This window comes from Mobula birostris, chromosome 13 (assembly GCF_030028105.1).
Source record: "Mobula birostris isolate sMobBir1 chromosome 13, sMobBir1.hap1, whole genome shotgun sequence".
NCBI classification, from domain to species: Eukaryota; Metazoa; Chordata; class Chondrichthyes; order Myliobatiformes; family Myliobatidae; genus Mobula; species Mobula birostris.
Window position 1 is genome coordinate 45,041,029 of NC_092382.1, and position 15,048 is coordinate 45,056,076.

Consider the following 15,048-nt stretch of genomic DNA (forward strand, 5'->3'; position numbering starts at 1 on the left):
TCTGTTTCTGACTGCAGTTAATCTGATTTGTGATGTGCAATAATTCTCTTTGTTGTTGTACACTGCCTGGCTGGCACAGTACAAACCCCAACATTTATTTGCAGCACTCTTTACAATATGTTGACGCGTTTAAACATGTGAAACGTATGTTTACGTGCATACAGGATATTTTAATAATTATATTCACAATGTTATTGTCAGTATGGGAGACCAGAAATAAAGAAGCAGCTGTATAAAGCTGAAAGCGATGTAGACTTGGTATTTTTCGGTTCCCTGGTGAGTTCTGTTACCTGCACCTCTGAACACAAGCTGCATCACTTTTCATACGTGATGCTCTTTATCCACTAATCCACTGAAAATTGTTCGGAATTATTTTTGTGCAGATAGACCAAATAAAAGAGATGTACGCGGCTCCTTCCCTCTGCCAGTTTGCAGGTTACTCTTGAGCATGGTTCGCCCACCTACTTAAACAATTACTCTGCTTCTCCCTCCGCCCGACAGATCAGGGGGACATGCAGTCTTGGGACTTGGTAGAGTATGGCTGTATTTGCAGCTAACGTACATCACAGGTCCCGGTCATGCGACCACTAGCACCAGGCTCTGAAGAGTGTAAGTCATGCCTCGGGTCCTCAGTTAAGGGACGATTTGTTGGCTTTTTGGTCATTGGCATTAATGTTGTGAATGAGTTAGTTGTTGAGACTGTGGTTGAGATTCTGGGGAGGGTACGACCGGTACGAGAGGGATGGGTTACAACTGAACCCGAAGGATCCAATATCCTAGCGGGCAGGTTGGCCTCAGTTGCTCGGGTGGGTTTAAATTAATTTGTTACAGGAATGGGAACCTGCAAGATGGTGCTGAAGATGCAGTCGTTGGTTTACAAGCAGAGGCAATGTATAGAGAGACTCCTTGAAAGGAAAGGCCGCTGATAGGACAAAATTGCAGTTAGGAGGACGAGTTGCAACATCAAAGCGGGAAAAATCGAAGTGTCTGAATCCAGGAATGTTGGTGTGACATTGAATGCACGCAGTACACTGGATATGGTAGAGGAACTTGTAGCACAGTTACTCATTGTCATACATGCATATGCAAAACGGAATCATAGTTGAAAGAAGTTTATAGCTAGGAGATTAATATCAAGGATACACATTGTAGCAAGGGACAGGCAGGAAGCTAGAGGGGGCGGCTTTGCTCTGTTCTGCAAGATTAAAGCAAATCATTTAAAAGAGGTCCCATAGGATCAGAAGGTGTTAATTCATTGTAGATAGATCTATGATCGAATTCATCCTGAAATTTGAGAAGGAAAAGCGAATATCAGATGTATCAGAACTTCAATGGAGTAAATGAAATTACAGAAGCATGAGAGAGGAATTGGCCAGAATTGATTGGGGGGAAAAGACACGAGCAGACATGGCGACAGAGCAGCAGTGCCTGCAATTACGGAAAGGATTTAGAAGGCACAGGATTCGTGCGTCACAAGAGAAGCGGTATTGTAAAGAAAAACATGACAAACTGTGTCGAACAAGAGAAGAGAAAAACAACTTAATATCCAAAAATTAGGCACATAAAAGAGCAAGAATTAGTGGGGTTAGATGATTGGGACGTTTTTAAACATTCAACAGAAGGCAACTAAAATGTCAATAAGAAGGCATCGAAGGGATGCAAAATAACGCTAGCCAACAATATTAAAGACGGTACCCACATTTTTTTAGATATATAAAGTGAAAGAGAGTGACCAGACTGGACATCGGACAGCTGGAAAACGATGCTGGACAGATAGTAATGGGGAACAATGAAATGGCGGACGCGCTGTAACATTTTGCATCAGTTTTCACCGTGGAAGACAGCAGCAGTGTGGCAGAAGCTCCAGATGTCAGGATTCATAAGTGAAACCAACACTCTCCCCAATAATCCCAAAATCAGAGTTGCTAAGTATATAATGTTCTGCATACGTGCGAGTAAATTTCCTGTCACATTACAAGTACTTCAATGCTACGTGATCTATCATGGCAACAAACGTTCAGTAGTCTCTTCATTATAGTAGCACATTAGGTGGTGCATGGCGTTTCTGAAGTTGTTAATGTTGGGGAAAATTTGATAGACCGGGGAATACTATATACAGCACTGAACGGACCATTTGGCGCACAATGTTTGCCGACTTTGACACTAAGTTCCGCTTTTATTTTCAAACGGATTGCACACAAAAATGAACCTGAGATTCACGTGAGAAAAATGTCACCAATAATGGACATAACTACGTGTTGGGAAAACACTCCATCACATTCGATCCCTCCAAGTGTAAATATTTTGAAGACTAATAATAATACAGCGAGTTTTTCAGTCAACGGACTGTGCCATTCCCGATATTATAGCGAATAGAATATAAAAGTTAATGCTGAATGCTTCTGTATTCCTCTGTCATATCCGTAAATATCTCTCCTCAGATCTCTAGATTATCAAGCTCATAACAACTTCTCGGACAATTCTGTCCGCGGCATCGGTAGTATTTTGGTCTGAAAGGGATTGGAAACGTCATCATTACTGTCAATGGGTTTTGTCGATTGTAGCTTGGATTAGATTAGATTATGAGGACAGAAATCCTCTTTTATTGTGATTTAGTAATGCATGCATTAAGAAATGATACAATTTGTTCCTCCAGTGTGATATCACAGAAACACAAGACAGACCAAGACTAAAAACTGACGAAAACCACATAATTACAACATACAGTTACAACAGTGCAAGCAATACCGTAATTTGATAGAAGAACAGAACACGGACACGGTAAAAATAAAGTCTCTCGAAAGTCCCATCATCTCAGGCAGACGGTTGAAGGAAGAAAACCCTTCATGCCAAGAGCTTCCAGCGCTGCAAACTTGCCGATGCAGCATCCTGGAAGCACCCGACCACAGTCCGACTCCGAGTCCGTCCGAAAACTTCGAGCCGCCGACCAGCACTCCGACAACAAGCACCGAGCACCATCTCTACCGAGCGCTTCGATCCCGGCCTCGGCAACAGACAACAGGCAATAGGCAAAGCCGAGGATTTGGGGCCTTCCCCTCGGAGACTCTCGATCGCACAGTAGCATCGACAGCGAAGCAGGCATTTCAGAAGTTTCTCCAGATGTTCCTCCGTGCTTTTCACAACTGTCTCCATCAAATCAGGATTGTGCACGGCATCCTACTTCACAAATACGATATCAATTCGGAGCGGCCGCGCGCACTGCGTCACGCCGTCATCTTCTTCTCCCCCTGATGGATAATCAGTATTTCATTTCTTGCAAGGGAGTGGACACTGGAAATGCAGTCTGTTACCATTGTGGTCTCCGTTGTGCTTGAATAACCAGTGTCCGTGTGGAAATAATGTCTGGAGGATGGTGACAGTAATAGGGGGGACTTGTGGGCAACGACCAGTAAACAATAGAGTCGCGCAGAAAGCGATCTTTGGAAACCGGACATGGGGGAGGGAAAGTCCTGCCGGGTGGTAGAGTCGCTATGGAGATGGTGGAAGTTATAGAAGCTATCTTGAATGAGGAGGCTCATTGCGTGTTACCTGAGGACCAGGAGATCCCATCACTTCTGTTATTTTGGGAGGGATGGAGTGTTTTACCTGCGTGAAATGCGACAGGGAGTGGTGATGGCACCTTCGATCGTGGTGAAAGAGAATCTCCATTTACTGTAAAATGACTTGAGAGGAAAGTCTCATCTATGCAAATGATAGCACTTTTGCCAGTATCCGTGCGGCAGGAGGTATGGTCAAGATAACTGTGACAGACAGTAGCTTGGCTTTGTAAAATATTTCGTTAGATAATCTGTCTCTGGAATTTGGGACAGAAAGATCGATAGATGAGAGAGATGTCAGAATGGAAACAATCTAATCTGAGGTCCATGTGGGAAGTCGTAGGCAACGTAGATGAAAATGACGAGATCAGCGAGGCTGCAGGAAGCATCTCCAATTGAGTCGTCAATGGACTCGCGGCACCAATTCAGTCGTCTCTGTAGGGGGTGAACGGGTTGTTTCGGGAACACAGACGCCCTCGGAGGACTATGGCCTTGCAGGTGGATTAATGTATCCGGGCGGCCAGAAGGAATGCACGGTGGAACCATGGGGCAAAATTCACTAGCATCCGTAGGGCAGTGATGGGAAGACAGGCCGGCGAATGAGGATAGAGCACTGCGGCTATGTAAGGGAGCCTTCTATGTAATTGCCGCGGAGGTGTGAGTGGAAGAAGGATAGCGCCGGACCCAGAGGAACAGAAAGTAACCGCAATGTGTGGGACGTAAATTGGGTCAGACCGGAGAAACCGCTAATTCACGACTTCCTCACAACAATGACAGCAAGCGCAGAATTTACCATATTCTGTAGCTGCTCCCTGAACTTGGTCTGTGTAACGGCGTAAAGGGCCGTGTTTGTACAACACCTCAGAAGCTGCAGAATGATGCCCAGCTCTCGCAGCGATTCGGGCGGACGCACAGAGTTGATAAAATCATTCAGCCGATACCACGCAGAATAAACAGTGAAAGGTGCCCATAGCACGATGAAATTCCCCGAAGTGATCAGCAATAAAACGAGGCATATCCTGCGTTTCTCCATCTCCGGGTCTCTGGTATTCTGTCCATTGCCGGGAACCCTGACTCTCCTGCGACCTCTGCTGGTGACTAAGACGTGCCTGGCGGTGAAACCGTTCGTTACTAGAACCAGCACAAATGTCAATACAGGGTCGAGGAAGTAATAAAATAGGTCAATTTGAGTTATGAAACTGAAAACAAGAACTCTCTGTGAACAAATGAATGGGTTGATTGTCCACGTGCAGTTCTCTGAGAGCCGAAAACACCAATAAATATTCTTTAAACCCCTGATCACAGTCACTGTCCCCAAAACCACGGCCACAGTTTTCCCGGTGCAATATTTTGTTTTCAGTTTCTGGCAATAAATGGCGACAAATCGATCAAAGGTGAACGTGACGGTGAACCAGACCGAACAGTCGGAGACGGTGTAAATCAGAGCAGCGTGGATATTACACCGTGGTCATTGAGCGGAAGAAAGCGCCGATTGGCATGTGCGTAAGTGGAACCTTGCTCAGTATCAGATCCAGGATAAGAACCAGCAGATCCGCCACGGCCATGGCAACCAGCTAGCATTTGACAACTCTGGAGAGGCCACACTTTCCCCGAGACAGGATGAATATGGTCACTATCTCTACTAGAAGCAGCAGCAGAGAGGTTTTATTTTTTCTGACGGGAGGCGGAAATGCGTGCCCTGTAGTGGCCAAATGTGGTGGAGGACCCGTTTGTTCTTCATGGCGTTCTCGGAGACGATTGTCCAACCAGGTGGACAGAGAGATCAGGGAATCCGGGCTGTCAGTGTCATCTCTTGCCGCTAGCTTGTTTTTCACCATGTCAATGAGACCGTTCCGAAATACGTTTTGAAGTGCCTTATTGTCGGCCGCTAACGTCCGGAACTCCACGAAATATTCGGCAACGCTGCGTGAGCCCTGGCGGAGTGTGAGTAGGCGCTTAGCCGTATCTGTACCACGGACGGAGTCGTCAAAGATCTTTCTCATTTCCGCGATAAAGGTGGAAAAAAAGAGCAGATATCCGGTTAATTATATCAAACAGCTGTAGCCCACGCTAAGTCACTTCCCCGCAACAACCCCATGATATAAGCAATCTTTGACGTATCCGTGGAGTACGTGGATGACGGCTGTTATAACACCAAGGAGCACTGCAGAAGGAAGACCCGGCACTTTCCCAAATCCCCAGCGTAGTGCTCTGGTTCAGGTTCGTGCGGCTATCTTGATGGTGATGTTGCTGATACGTTGGGTGTTGGCACTACAGGCTGTCTGGGCTGGTTAGACAGAGTTCCAGGAGTGGGTAAAATACGCGGTCCACTTGGTCACCGATCTTCGTTACGTCAGCAGGGAGAACGGACGTTCGCCATGACCTCCCGGAGGAGTTGGTCATGCAAACCCAGTTGGGAGCCCTGGCTAGTGAGGTCTTGTTGCAGGGTATTCGTGTCCACTAGGTCCATAGTGGCCAGATCTTTCTGTTGCAACGAATGAGGCGACACAGGCACGGAGATTTAGTTAGGATGCAGACGTGAACTGCAAACAGGAAGGAGAGCAGGAAGGCAGAAGACGGACAGAATTTATCTTGACTCGGAGCGTAGAGAGAGAAACGGCTGACAAAATCCTTCTTAGCACGGAGAGACGGAGTTACGCAGGCAAGCCTTGGTGCTGAATTAACACTTTAAAAGACTTATTTTGACGCGGGGAGGCTGGGTTTCACAGGTAAGCCTCTGAACTGGAGTTGAACTTAGAAAACTGATCCTGACACGAAGAAATTCAGTTTCACAGGTAATTTTCGATACTGGGCAAAACCTAGAACATACAGCCTTAAGCGGGAAAAGTTATTTACCACACCCTCAAAACCAACAATCTGGCAACTACTGGTTGTAACGCCGGAGTTCTCATGCTGCAGGTCCTGATGGAAACCAGGTGTGCCGTCATCAAAGAGAATTAGGAGCAAGTGGGAAACTGACGGTCGGAATTGTGGCACTATCAAAGGAAATTAGGAGAAAATAGAGAATTTACGATCCGGACCCTGACATGCACATTGTATCGAAAGGAAAGGCATGGAAGCAAAGCGCACAGCGCACTTCTGTTGGTACAAAACTAAAATCTAATCATTAGAAAGAGAGTACATATGGTCAGATGATGTATCTTTATACGTAGGGCTAAGGAACAGCAGGGTAAAATGACCCAGATGGGAGTTATGTAAAGATCCCCAAACAGTGGCTAAGATTGAAAATGCATGGCAAAAGTGTAGTGTTACGACAGACGTGAGGTATTTCAATATGTAGAAAGACTGGGAAATCAGATTTTCCAAAAACGCTTCCAAGAGGAGACATTTCTAGTATGCTATGATATGGCTTTTTCGAGCGGCTGGTGGTTGAGCTCACTTGGGGATCAGTTATGCTGGACTGGCTGTTGTGCAGGGAAGAGAAATTGATTAGATAGCTTAACGTAAAGCAACCTTTAAGGTGGTAAATACGGAGGATAGGTAGAGAGATTTACCGATGCATTATTGATTCCAAAGAAATTTACAGATGTCACATTAATATTACAAGTGCTCAGATACACAAATATTAGAGGAGAGGTACGAAGGAATAGAAGTAAGTACCTCAAAATATAAACTTTCCAGGAATTATAAATCAAAGATGACAATATTCGCAAGATTTACAAGTTTACACTGATAAGATGGTAGTGCAAGATTTGCTGTGAATTTATACAATAGTGGTGCACATTCACACAGTCCAAATAATAAGCGACGGTAAAATTCAATAGTATTGCAGTCAGTGTCCACAATACCTGGGAATGGTAAATAGTGCTCAAACTGAGCTCTGTCGAACAGAGTTTAACAACAGTCTAACAGGAAGGGACATTCACTTAGAGAATTGTGAGCAATTTTGTGTCTCTTTCTTATAAAGATATGCTGACATTGCGGAGGTCAATCAAAATGATTCCGCCTTTGAAAGGCTTGTCATATGAGGGGCATTATATGGCTCTAACCCTGTACTGTGTCATTCAGAGGAAGAAGGTTGAACTCCTGCCTCAGCAAGGACCCGTTGCAATTTACCTATCGCCAGCAATAGGTCTTCGGTAGATGCAATTTCATTAGCTCTTCACGCTGCCTCTGACTATCTGGACAGCACAAACAACAAAGATGCTGTTAATCGACAATATCTCAGCATGTAATACCATCACTCTCACAATCCGGATTGAAAAGTTGCAGAACCTGGTCCTCGGTACCTCCCTCTACAACTGGATCTTCGAATTCCTAACTGGAAGACCACAATATTTGCTGATTGATGATAAAATCTCCTACTCGCTGACGATCAACACTGGTGCGCCTCAGAGTTGCGTGATTAGCCCACTGCTCTAAAATCTTTAATGCTCAAATACCGTCTATAAATTTGCTGATGACACAACCATTTTCTGGTAGAACCTGACATGGAAACGAGAGGGCGTTCAGGAGCGAGATGTCCCAACTGGAAGAGTGGCGTCGTAGCAACAACCTTGCACTCAACGTCAGTAAAACGAAAGAGCTGATTGTGGACTCTGGAAAGGTAAGACAAAGGAGCACTTTCCAATCCTCAGAGAGATCAGAAGTGGAGAGAGTGAGCATTGTCAAGTTCCTAGGTGTCAAGATCTCTGAGGTTCTAAACTGGTTCCAACATATCTATGCAGTTATAAACAAAACAAGAAAAAGACCATACTTCATTCGGAGTTTGAAGAGGTTTGATGTGTGAACAAGTACAAATGCAGTTTAAAAAAATCCTCTTTAGATGTACCGTGACGCGCATTCTGACAGGCCACATCGCTGTCTGGTATGATGGTCGGGGGTTGTGGGGTGGTGGTGCTGTGCTACTGCACAGGACCGAAAGTATCTGCAGGCGGTTGTAAATCTCGTCGATATCATCTTGGGTACCAGCCTAACAAAGTACCCAGGACATCTTCAGGGAGCGGTGTCCCAGAAAGGCAGCGTCCGGTATTAAGGACATCCAGCACCCAGGACAAGCCATTTTTCCACTGTCACCATCCAGGAGCTACAGAAGCCTAAAAACACACGCTCGGTGATTCAGGTAATTTTCCTCCCTTCTGTCATCCGATTCGTAAATGGGCATTCAACCCGTAAGCACAACCTACTTTTTAATATCTTATTTCTCTTTTTTGCACGATTTTTAACTGTAATTGATGTACTTATGCCTTTGTTGCTATTATTATAATTTATTATATTCGTTATGTATTGCATTGAAATGCGGCTGCTACTTTCACAAATTTCACGACACATGCTGGTATAACGGCCTTTGCCGCAACTGGCTCCCGTTGCCTGGGGCGAATGGCCGTCGACCCCGCCAACAGTGCAATTGCTTTGGTGCGGATACGGTGTGAGGCACCCAGTGATCAGCCACGACACAAATATCAAACAATATGCCAAGTGCGAGTAAAGATTTATACGTTATAGCAAGTTTTGGTGATGGGTTAGTGGCAACAGCTAGAAGAAAATGTGCCCCGTTAGTAACATATCAGTCCTGTGCGCATAATATTTTAATACTTTGGAGCTCACGCCTCCGATTCCATCCACAACGTCTTTCCGAGACTCCGGCCACCATCCGAACCCCCGAGGTCCGGTATCTGCCGCCCTGGAACCGCTATCCGTTCCCCGCACGTCTGTCCTGTCGGCTCGCCTCCCGAAAAAGCCCGCGCTCCTCAACTCAGCACACATATACAAGATAACATAACATGACTTGCATTGGCTAGCAAATGAAGACAATTTCCATTATCACTACGTATATTCCAAACACGCTGTACAGAGAACACCTTGCTCAGCATTTAACAGTACGAGAAGCCATTTTGGTAATAAGCAATTAACAGTTAACTGTCCATCTAGTATTACTGAGAACCCTACATTCTCCCCCCACCGAAGTAAGTCATGCCGTCATGACATTCAGATAATTCGCCACGCCTTCCTGCAAAACAAACAGCCCAATCCACGTGCAGAAAGCAGGGAAATAACTTCCCAAAACAGTAGAGATCACACCCTGCTCCCCGGGTGCAACATAGGCCAACTTCTCCGGGGGGTTCCGACTTCTATGAGACCTACGTATCCCCGCTTCTGACTCTTCCGCCTCGGAGACTATAGGGGACCTTTTGAAACTACGAGGCGAACCCACCCCCGAGCGGTCACCCAAACCCCTCTGCGCCTCGGAACCCTCTATCTCTGGTTCAAACCCTACATACTCTCCTTCAGCGCCCTGCAGTACCACGGACTGCCTATCACTAGCCCCCCTTACCCCGTCTAACACAGTGGGGAAATGCCAGGACTCTCTTCCTCGATCACGGGAGTATAAGCGAACGGCAGAAGGTACCAACCATCCCAGTCATCATCCTCCGAGTCAGTATCCCGCACAGGGGCTGGACCTGGGCCCGTCTCTCCCGGGGTAGGCACGTCCTCCACCCTGCGGGGACGCAGAGTCCTGATACTGGGTGCAGCCGCCGCTTCAAGCTCCCGTTTTATCTGTACGTCTTACCCCAGGGGCAAAAGGTGATTCTGATGGAGAATCTTGACAGGCCCCTTTCTATCCTCGGGCCGCACCCGGAAAACCGGTAAATTTGGCATCTGACTCTCCACCACATAGGGCGTGGCTGCCCAGTGATCAGCCAATTTGTGCTTTCCAGTTAATCCCAGATTCCTTATGAGGCTTCGTTCTCCCGGTAGGAGTTGGGAGAACTTTACTTTCGTGTCATATCTCCTCTTATTTCCCCGATTCTGCCGGGCGGCCGCCTCCCCGGCTACCTCGTAAGCCCATTTCAGCTCTTTCCTCATATCAGACACATACTTCAAGTAAGGCGTCGGCGATGCCTCACCCGCATCAGTCCCGAAACAGAGGTCAATGGGCAACCTGGCTTCGCCCCCAAACATAAGATAATAGGGGCAGTAACCAGTAGCTTCATTCCGTGTACAGTTGTAACGGTGAACCATTTGCCTAATATGTCGACTCCAGCGGTTCTTTTTGCTGATCTCCAGAGTCCCGATTAAACATCTCCGGCTGGGGACCGCCCTGCGGATGATAGGGCGTGGTCCTCGATTTCTCAACCCCGAGCATGCCCAGTCACTCATAGATGAGCTTACTCTCAAAGTCCCGTCCCTGGCCACTATGTATCCGCCGGCGAAAAATATTCTCTCATAGCATTTTCGCCACTGTAGTCGCTCCCTGATCCTTGGTAGGAAAAGCTTGAGCATACCTGGTGTTTTGGACCGTGGTGACCAAAATATTCGTCGTGTTGCTGGCATCGGGTTCTATGGCCACGAAATCCATGCACGTCAGGTCAAACGGCCCCGCAATCTGCAAGTGGGACAAAGGGACAACCTGCCCAGGCAGCGAATTCCGCCGTATGCAGGATTAGCAGTACTCTTCGACTTCCGTCCTCATTCGGGGCCAGTAAAACCGGTCCTTGGGCAATCCTTAGGTCTTTTCCACCCCCAGATGTCCAGAGCCATCATGGAGGGACTTCAAGACAACCTTCCGATACTTCTCAGGCAGGACCAGCTGCCAACACCGAGGTCGGTCCGAGAGTGACCTTACCCGCTATAAATTTTTGTTTTTCAAACTCAACCGTAGCTATTCGCTCAATAACAGAAACACTGAAACGTGTTCAGTCTTCTCCGCCTGTGTCACATCCCCCTCTTCCACGGTGTGCCAGACAGGGCCAATGCCCGGGTCATCTCGCTGAGCAGCGGCCACTTCCCCAGGGTTTAACTCCGGCAGCTGCGTGGTCTTCAGAGCAGTCAGATCACTGTAAACTAGGGGCACGGCGTCATTGGACGCCCCGAATGAGACCACTGCTCGATCTGGCCCCTCCTTCTCCTCAGCTTGCACAGTGACAGCAAACTGGCACATCTCCTTCACCCTGGATGCAGGAAGACTCTCCCACTCCGCGTACTTCTTCAGTTCCTCATGCCTCCGTCGGGACAGAGCATCCGTATCGACATTCCGGCTCCCGGGGCGGTACTTCAGGCTGAAATAATATACAGACAAGGCTGCCAGCCACCGACGGTCTGTAGCATCCAGTTTATCCACCACCGCCCATTTCAACGCCAGCAACTCCAACTTTTGAGTGGGATAGTTCCTCTCCAAAGGTGACAAACACTGGCTGACAAATGCCACAGGCCTCAGGCCAGCGCCCTGATCCTGATATAGAACGGCCCCTAACCCTCATGACTGGCGTCAGTGTGTAGCACGTAGAACAATCGGGGGGTTGCAAAAGCCAGCACCGGCGCCTGAGTCAGCATCTCCTTCAGTGACAGAAAAGACGCTTCACATTTGTCATCCCATCTCTGTCCGAAGGGCTCTGACGGGTTCAAATATTCTCCCATCTCCCGTCCTTCCCCCACCCCCCTCTGTCCCAGGGGAGGGTAGCCACGCAGAGGTTGGTTCAAGGGATGACTCACCTGGGCGTAGCCCTTCACGAATCTCCGGTAGTACCCATAGAACCCTAGGCACGAACGCAGAGCACTCACGGTCTGGGGCCTTGGCCAGGTGGTCACTGCTTCGATCTTAGCCGTGTCCTTCGCTACACCATTTTGCGAGATAATGTGTCCAACATAGCTAACAGAACTGGCACTTGTCCAGGGAAAGTTTCAACCCTTCCTGCTTCAGCCGGTTGAGCACTTTCAGTATTCTCGCTTCTTGTTCTTCCAAGATGGATCCAAATACTGAGTCATCCAAATATACTAACATTTCGAGCAGGTTCCTATCTCCCACTGTCTTCTCCATGACCCTCTAGAAGGTGCTAGGGGCCCTCGATATGCCCTGGGGCATCCTTTCGAACTGGTAAAATCCCAGAGGGCAAATGAAGGCTGTATTCTCCTTATCGGCCTCACTCATCGGGATGGTAATATCCAGTTCTCAAACCCACTTCGCCCCACTCAGACAGGCCAGCGCGTCTTCGACCCGGGGTCTGTGTTCTGATCAACGACCCTGCGCCTGTTCAGTGTTCTATAGTCCACACACATATCAACCTTCCCATTCTTCTTCTGGGCCACTACGATAGGAGAGGCATAAGGGCTTCGGGACTCTGTAATGATCCCAGCCTCCTTCAACTTGCCCAAATGCTGCAGCACGTCTTCCACATCTGCAGCAGCCAGTCGCCACGATCTTTCACTAAACGGAGTATCCTCAGTTACCCGTATGGTGTGGTGAATGCTCTTGGAACAACCCACATCAAACTCGTCAGTGGAAAAAAAACACCCGTTAGCGTCAACATCTTCTGCACCAGCCTCCGCTTCCAGCCTTCCTGGACAAGTGATGCCCCAAAGTTAAAAGCTTTCAGCGGTCAACTTAGGCCCTTGGCCCAACAGCAATCTCCCAACTGGCCTCACGGGGGTGCTATGCATCACCATCATGGGGAACAAATGTTCCAGAGGCATCTCTCGCTTAAAGGTGACATCCCGTTTCGTAGTGTTCCTGACGAACACCACCAGCCTGCGTGCCTGCACCACCGAGGGCTTCTGCAACTCGGGTCGCATCAGCACCCCAGCCGGGAATCTTGACTCCTCCTTGAGATCTTCCGGGATGTCGACTAAAAAGGCTTCACCCTCAGGCACTCCCGGGAATCTAAGGATCCACTTCACTCTCGCTATTTCACCTGGAGTACCACCCTGGGCTTCGACTTGGCACACCATACAGTGCATCGTTCACACACCGCGTCTAGCCCAGGGCGACGCAACACTTCCTCAAAAGCAGCTCGGAACACTGGGTGCACTGACAGGGTCTCCAAAAAGTCTTCACCTGCCTTCTCCTTACAGGCTCCCAGGAGTCTCCGCACAGTAGGGGTACTGGACCCCACCAGAATTGACACCCCCCCCCGCCTCACCGGGGTCTGGGTAAACCAGTACCAGGGCCTCATGAGCCTCAGACACCCCCACCTCAGCTTCCAGGAACTCCAGTTTCACAGACAAATAGCCATCGTACGGGTAATCACCATCACTGATACCCCAAATTTCCAGTGCACTGAAAGGAGTAAATGGTAAATGCGCCAGCTCCTGATCGTAGAACGACCGGTACAGTAATGTGACCTGCGACCCGGTGTCGAGTATGGCTTTTACATCTATCACCTCTATCCGCATCGACACGCCGGATCGGGGTCCCACCAATCCTTCGGGGATAGGGACTTTTCCTCTCCAGGATCCCGCCGAACATTGCTGGGAACGGATTTTCCCAGAGACTCCAGTCTGTTCTAACTGAGTCTCTTCTAACTTTCCCGACACCTCCTTCCTCCTGGGACACCGGTGGGCACTCCCTCCGAGGGGCTCTCTGCCGTTCACATTCCCGCCTGAAGTACCCATGTTCCCCGCAGTTATAGCACACGCCTCGCCTCGCAGGACGCCGTCCTCCGCCTGACCTCAGTACCGTCCGTCCCTTCAGAGAGGGGCCTTCTCCACTAGTCCCCTTCTGCGACCCCATTATGTGTCTCTCGCGTAGATCTGGCCCCGGTCATTTCACCACAAGGAGCTGCTACCGAGGACGGCACCGTACTAACGAGGCCCTCTTCCCCTCCCAACGCATCCTCCTCCTCCCTTACCTCTCTGAGCAACTGAACAAAAGACGGGGGTGCGGGGGGACACGCTCTACGGGACTGCCGGAGGCTCCCAGCGATCACATCATGTCTCTGCGTGCCCCTGGGTACCTGGTCAATCCTTATCCGATCCATCTCATTCCCTTGAATAACCACCCCCGCCCCCGGGGCCTCAAGCAATTTAGCCTTCGCTCCAGCCGGAAAGGGTACTCAGAAAACTTTTCCCCTTTCTCCTGACGCAGATTCTGAATCCCCCCTAAAAGCTCCAGCGTGCCCCCCGTTAGCCCAAAAGGCTCCTCTAATGCTTCTAGACCCTTGTGGAGGCCCCAGGTGCCACTGAGACACTGAGGGTTCAGACGACGAATGCTTCCAGACACCCCATCCAAGAAGCCAAGGGCTGGTTAACTTCCACGCCTTTTACCACCTCAGCTGCCCCCCTTCTCAAACTTTCTCCCAATCTGTGCCGCTTCTCCTCCTCAGGACACTGCCACTCACCGAGCAGCTGAGAGGTATGTTCTATCCAGGTCTCATCATCATCTTCCCTTTCGGGGATGTGGGTCCTTCCTGAGGAAATTCTTAACTGCTGACGCGGACCCACCGCCTTGTTCACCAGGGAGTTAATGGCTGAGGCCAACTCAGAGCCTTCCCGCTTCCGTGGGGAATGAGAACTGTGACGAAAGAGGGTTACAAAAAGTACAAATAGATTAAGATGTTCCTGGCACAGTGGGATCAACAGTCGATCTGCCACCTGTTTTCAGGAGAAACAGAGATAAATAAGACATGGAGCAGCATTTGGAAATGTTAATGAAGAGACGAGAGAGTTTAACGGAAGGAGACACCGGTCTGGGTATAGTCAAGATCGGCTCCGTTTGAACCCTGAACTGTTTGAAGTGATGGACAGGCGATACCCC